The sequence below is a fragment of the Chlorocebus sabaeus genome, chromosome 24 (assembly GCF_047675955.1).
Source record: "Chlorocebus sabaeus isolate Y175 chromosome 24, mChlSab1.0.hap1, whole genome shotgun sequence".
Taxonomy (NCBI): domain Eukaryota; kingdom Metazoa; phylum Chordata; class Mammalia; order Primates; family Cercopithecidae; genus Chlorocebus; species Chlorocebus sabaeus.
Window position 1 is genome coordinate 29,222,361 of NC_132927.1, and position 7,136 is coordinate 29,229,496.

Here is a 7,136-nt window from a genome sequence, read left to right on the forward strand (position 1 = left end):
CAATCCATTAATTAGGACTTTTCCTACCAACTGGCAGCTCAGAGCTCCGCATCCCCAGGCCTCTGAGTCACAGTTCCTGCCTTCGTGAAACTAGGAGTTGGGGCCACTGCATTCTACTCCTTCGGTACTATTGTTTCAGTTCTCAGTCCCTCAAACCCTTTATTGGATGAACATGGAGTTCATGTTCATCCAATAAAAACTGCAACAGTTTTGCCGCCCAGGAGACATTTGGCAATGTATGAATCATTTTCAGCCTCTCATGTGGGAGAGAGGTGCCATTGGAATCTCCAGATGGTGGAGGGCACAGGTGAGTAGAGGCCGGGAATACTGCCAAATGCCTTACAATGCGCAGGACAGCGCCGCACAACAAAGAATTACCTGGCCTGAAATGTCTGGAGTGCTGAGGTTTAGAAACCTTTCGTTAGAAGAAAAGTGACTTTCTTCAGAGCCCCATTTCTGAAGTGTCTTACCTAAGTAGCACTTTGTCCCTATTTTAACAGATAAGGAAACAGAGGTTCAGAGATGTTACATAATTTACTAGTCTCGTAGCTAGTAGCTCCCCTTCCTTGCCTTGTACCATAATTTTCGATTTATTTAAATCGCAAAGTATTTTATTCTTAAGCAATAGTATTCAAAGAACCCCATAGATCGTATACCATAAATTATATTTTTTGCTCATTTATGAGATTTAAATTTCAGTTAACTCCTTTACTGATTTATGCTTTCTCAGAACTTCAAACATCAGTGAGCTGATGGCATCCACGTCTCTGTTTTTATCTCTGTTTTTACACCCATACATACAAAAGAATATATAGGGCATGAACAGGATGTGGTGGTGTGCATCCATAGTCTCAGCTACTCCAGAGGCTGAGGCAGGAGGATCACTTGAGCCCACGAGGTTGAATGCAGCCTGGACAATAGAGCAAGACCCTGTCTCTAAAAAAAAAAAAAAAAGAATATGTAAGGCATAAAAATAAATACTCATGGTTGGGCGTGGTGGCTTACACCTGTAATTCCAACATTTTGGGAGGCCTAGGCAAGTGGATCTTGAGCTTGAGTCCAGGAGTTTGAGACCAGCCTGTGCAACATGGCAAAAACCTGTCTCTACAAAAAAATACTGAAAATTAGGCAGGCATGGTGGCATGTGCCTGTAGTCCCATCTACTCAGGAGGCTGAGGTAGGAGGATAACCTGAGCTTGGGAGGTAGAGGCTGCTGTGAGCCATGATTGCATCACTGCACTCCAGTCTGGGCCACAGAGCAAGACCCTGTCTCAAAACAAACAAAAATTTAACAAAATACTTATGTACACACCACTAATCTTAAGCATATGGCCCTCCCCGTTTTTCTTATCAGATTTCTGGTCAAATGTTTTCAGTGATTTTCTCCTGTACAACAAACTGCTGTACGTTTTATAAATTAGCAAAAAGTGAAATGTAAGCAATTATATAAAATCACGGAATATAAGACTTGTAAGAGGTACCCCCAGAGATCTCATACATTCCAGATATCCTCCTCCTTACCCACATTGGGCCATAAGAACCCAATTTCTCATTAATAGACAAGGTCGATCACTCTGGCCAGTGCAGTTAACCCCTTTATTTGCCTGTAGGTAGGTTCACTCGGCAATGAGGAGCCCAAGATAACCAGCAGACAGTTTCAACTTCTGGTTTAATGGAACCATTGGTATGTCCTTTGGTGATTTTTATTTATTTTTCTAGATTCTTGGAAGAAATGCTGCATTCACCAATATTCTTTTTTTTTTTTTTTTTTTTTTGAGAGGGAGTCTTACTTTGTAGCCCAGGCTGGAGTGCAGTGGCGTGATCTCAGCTCACTGCAACCTCCACCTCCTGGGCTCCGATTAAGCAATTCTCCTGCCTCAGCCTCTTGAGTAGCTGGGATTACAGGTACGAGCCACCACACCCAACTAATTTTTGTATTTTCAGTAGAGATGGGGTTTCACCATGTTGGCCAGGTTGGTCTTGAACTCCTGAGCTTGTGATCTGCCCACCTCGGCCTCCCAAAGTGTTGAGATTACAGGTGTGAGCCACCACATCCAACCAACAACAATATCCTCATCGGCACAGATAAGGCTATTATGTGGAAAAACATGGATGTCAGTGATTCAGTTGAGAAATGATTCAGGAATGTTGGCCTGAACGAGAAGTTTAAGAATACCTTGGCCAGGCACAGTGGCTGACGCCTGTAATCCCAGCACTTTGGGAGGCTGAGGCAGGCAGATCACGAGGTCAGGATTTCAAGACCAGCCTGGCCAACATAGTGAAACCCTGTCTCAGAAAAATACAAAAATTAGCCGGTGTGGTGGCACACACCTGTAGTCCCAGCTACTCGGGAGGCAGAGACAGGAGAATCACTTGAACCCGGGAGACAGAGATTGCAGTGAGCCGAGCTTGTGCCCATTGATCTCCAGCCTGGGTGACAGAGCGAGACTCCATCCCCCTCAAAAAAAGAATACCTTAACCAATTTATTTCATTTATATTTTCCTCTTAATGTTTGCACAGGAATTAGATATAACAATCCATGTCTAATTAAGTATAAAAGAGTTGTTTCACTAGGTATTACAAGTTCCAAGTGATAAGATATTATAGTTTTAAATTAGCCACACTGTTTCTTTCTTAGTGGTATATAAATTAATGGTGTGTCATACAATGGATGTGTCTAAGACTGGATGAAATATGGTACAGGCCGGGCACAGTGGCTCACGCCTGTAATTCCAACACTTTGGGAGGCTGAGGTGGGCAGATCACAAGGTCAAGAGATTGAGACCATCCTGGCCAACATGGTGAAACCCCATCTCTACTAAAAATACAAAAATTAGCTGAGGCAGGAGAATCACTGAAACTCGGGAGGTGGAGGTTTCAGTGAGCCAAGATCGCACCACTGTACTCCAGCCTGGCAACAGAGCGAGACTCCATCTCAAAAAAAAAAAAAAAAAAAAAAAGGTAATATGGTACATACTTAATATGGTCTTAAAGTTATAATTCTCTGTTATTGTTTCAATGTCCCCTCCAAAACTCACATTTAGATTTAATTGCCGTGGTACAGTATTAAGAGGGGGAGGCCCTTAAGGGGTGATTAGGTCATGAGTGCTCTTCCCTCACATAATATGGATTAATGCTGTTACCATGGGAGTGGGTTCCTGATAAAAAGGATGAGTTCAGTCCTCCCTCTCTTGCTTTCTCTTACACCACTCCTTCCATGTGATGCCTTCAGCCATGGGATGACCCTCAACAGACACTGGTACCATGCTCTTGCACTTCCCAGCCTCCAGAACTGTGAGCCAAATACACTTCTTTTTATTATGAATTACCCAGTCTTGGGTATTCTATTACAGTAGCAGAAAACAGGCTAAGACATTCTCTAAACATGTTTATAAATTATTTCATTTGATCCTCATATGAATCCTGTGACATAAAGTGGGCACTATTATTTCCATAATGCAAGTGAAACTCAAGCAATTTTCCTTTTCTTTTTGAAACAAGGTCTCACTCTGTTGCCCAGGCTGGAGTATGGCTGCACAATCTCAGCTTACTGCAACCTCTGCCTTCTGGGCTCAAGCAATCCTCCCACTTCAGCCTCCTGAGTAACTGGGACTACAGGCGTGCACCACCACACCCAGCTAATTTTTTTGTATCTTTATTAAAGATGAGGTTTCACTACATTGCTCAGGCTAGTCTCGAACTCATGACTAGTCATGAGTTCAAGCCATCATGTGCCCACCTCAGCCTCCCAAATTGCTGGTATGACAGGCATGAGCCACTGTACCCAGCTGTACTTTTTCTTTTTTTTATGAGCGAAGCTGTGTGTCTGTTCTCATGCTGCTAATAAAGACACACCTGAGACTGGGTAATTTATAAAGAAAAAGAGGTGCTCATGCCTGTAATCCCAGCACTCTGGGAGCCAAGGCAGGTGGATTACTTGAGGTCAGGAGTTCAGGACCAGCCTAGCCAACACGGTGAAACCCCATCTCTACCAAAAAAATACAAAAATTTGCCAGGACTGGTGGTGGCGGGAGGCTGAGACAGGAGAATTGCTTGAACCTGGGAGACCAAAGTTTCAGTGAGCCGGGATCATGCCATTGCACTCCAGCCTGGGTGACAAGAGTGAAATTCCATCAAAAAAAAAAAAAAAAAAAAGCTGGGATCATGCCATTGCACTCCAGCCTGGGCAACAAGAGTGAAATTCCATCCAAAAGAGAGAGAGAGAGAGAGAGCGGTTTAATGGACTCCTAGTTCCACATGACTAGACAGGCCTCACAATCATGGCAGAAGGCAAAGAAGGAGCAAAGTCATGTCTTACATGGCAGCAGGCAAGAGGGCATGTGCAGGGGAACTCCCCTGTATAAAACCATCAGATTGACTAGGCATGGTGGCTCATGCCTATAATCCCAGCACTTTGAGAGGCTGAGGTAGGCGAATCACTTGAGTTCAGGAGTTCGAGACCAGCCTGGCCGACATGGAGAAACCCTGTCTCTACTAAAAATACAAAAATTAGCCAGGTGTGGTGGTGGGCACCTGTAATCCCAGTGACTCAGGAGGCTGAGGCAGGAGAATCACTCGAACCCAGGAGGTGGAGGTTGTAGTGAGCCGAGATCACGCCACTATTCCCCAGCATAGGCGACACAGTGAGACACCATCTCAGAAACAAAAACCTATCAGATCTCATGAGACTTACTCACTATCACAAGAACACCACAGGAAAACCCACCCCCATAATTCAGTTACTTCCCACTGGGTCCCTCCCATGACACGTGGGGATTATTACAATTCAAGGTAAGATTTGGGTGGGGACACAGAGCCAAACCATATCATTCTTTTTTTTTTAATAGACATTTGAACTTAAGAACTTAATAAGGCTGGGTGCAGCTCACGCCTGTAATCCCAGCACTTTGAGAGGCCAAGATGGGCAGATCACTTGAGGCCAGGAGTTTGAGACCAGCCTGGCCAACATAGTGAAACCCTGTCTCTACTAAAAAATACAAAAATTAGCCGGGTGTGGTGGTACGCATCTGTAGTCCCAGTTACTCAGGAGGCTGAGGCAGGAGAATCACTTGAACCTGGGAGGTGGAAGTTGGAAAAAAAAAAAAAAAACCTTGAAATATTACAGAAATATAGAACAAAGAGTGATCAGTCTCCATATTTCTGCCTTCAAAGATAACCACCGTGTTAGTCCATTTTCACACTGCCATAAAGATACTACCTAAGACTGGGTAATTTATAAACAAAAGAGGTTTAATTGATTCAGTTCCACGTGGCTGGGGAGGCCTCAGGAAACTTACAGTCATGGCGGAAGGTGAGAGGAAGCAAGGCACACCTTCACAAGGCAGCAGGAAGGAGACAGAGAGAACAAATGGGAAACTGTCAAACACTTTCAAAACCATCAGCTCTCGTGAGAACTCCCTCACTATCAGAAGAACAGCATGGGGGAAACCGCCCTCATGATCCAATCACCTCCCACAAGGTCCCTCCCTCAAGACATGGGGGTTGCAATTTGAGATGAGATTTGGGTGGAAACACAGAGCCAAACCATATCAACCACTGTTAACAGCTTGGTAGATGTTCCTTCAGACTGCCTGGTTTCATTTTCAGCCCTTCCATGTAGCTGACAGCCTTGGACAAATGGTTTGTCCTCACCTTGTCCCAGTTTTCTTATCTCAGTATAATAATACAGGTTTTCAGAGTTTGATGAAGGTTTAATAAAATAACATATGTAAAGTGTTCAGCATTGTGCCTGACATATAGTACGTGCTTAATAAATGCTATTTGTGTACATATATTTATTTGCATATAGTCAGAATAAGTTTGCAATAACAACTTCCCAAATCTCTGTGACTTAACAAGTTTTTTTCTTGTCTTACACCAATTGTTAGGGCACTTTCTCCATGTAATCACTCAGAGATGGAGGCTAATGGCAGTTCCACCCTATTCTGGTCAAAATCTGAACTACATGACATCTTTAGTGACCAGAGTAGTGAAAAGGGACTGGAAAATCATACATGGAACTTTTACTGCCTCATCCCATAATTGACATACTTCCCTTCCGCTCACAATTTATTTGCCATATTAGTAATTGTAAGGCTGCCTAGGTACCAAGGTAGCAGGGAAATTCAGAGTAGAGACTATTTGGTGACTGCTTCACCTCTGTCACAATCCACATGTTTTTTCCCTAGTGTCATATAATACTGTCCAAACTGTGTTGTAATTTTTCTTTTTTTTGGGCGTGTGACGTTGCTTTCTTTTAATTGAAGTGAAGACAAAACCTGGTCATGTTCAGAGATTAACAGCCTCATCCAGGTGGTCAAGTACAATTTTGTCTTTCTTGGTTAACCGGGCCCTAATTTCAAAGAATTTCCACAGGTTCTTTAAAATCACCTGAAACTGTCCTGCGCAGGCTCACACCACGGCTCTGTATCAAGGGCTTGGCCTTGCCTGCAGCCAAACGGCATCTCACTGGATGTCATCATCTTGAAGAGATCTTCAAAACCATTTAAAAATTCTGCATGAACAGCCTTTTCATTAGTTGCCCAGTCCATCAAGAACCTGGTGCTGCCTACTGCCTCGTCCAGGTCCACGTAGGGCCCGGCGCCCTCGGGAAACATCTAGTCCACGGCCGGCTTCATCTCGGGCCCATGGCGCTCTAGGCCCACTTCCGGCCACGGGGCCGCTTCCTATTTTTCTTTTTTTTTTTTAACAACTCTCCATATCAATATTCATTCACTCATTGACTGTTAAGCCCTTCTATGTATCAGGAATTGTTCTAGGTACTAGGACGTATCAGTGAAGAAAACATTTGATAATCCTTGCCTTCATGTAGTTCATTAGACTGTGAACAGATCAGAAAAAAACATTTTAAAAATTATAAAATGTTAGAAGGTGATCAAAGTTATGGTGAAAAATAGGAAAGAGAAAAGGCACAAGAAGTGTTGAGGTGCAGTGTTAAATAGAATAGTCAGAGAAGACCTCTCTGAAATGTCATTTGAGTTAAATTCTGAAAGGTGTGAGGAAGTGAGCCTTATGACTATGTCTAGAGGAAGAGCATTCCAAGAAAATAAAACTGTCAGAGTGGCTTGGTGATGCCTGAACATGCATTTTACTATTTTTGTACATGTCTGAAATT

At 43.4% G+C, this 7,136-nt stretch overlaps 1 pseudogene; it reads right to left on the minus strand.

The window, feature by feature from the left end:
- Positions 1–6,466: 6,466 nt before the first annotated feature.
- On the minus strand, positions 6,467–6,639 carry LOC103228998 (COP9 signalosome complex subunit 9 pseudogene; annotated as a pseudogene).
- Between the last annotated feature and the right edge of the window lie 497 nt (positions 6,640–7,136).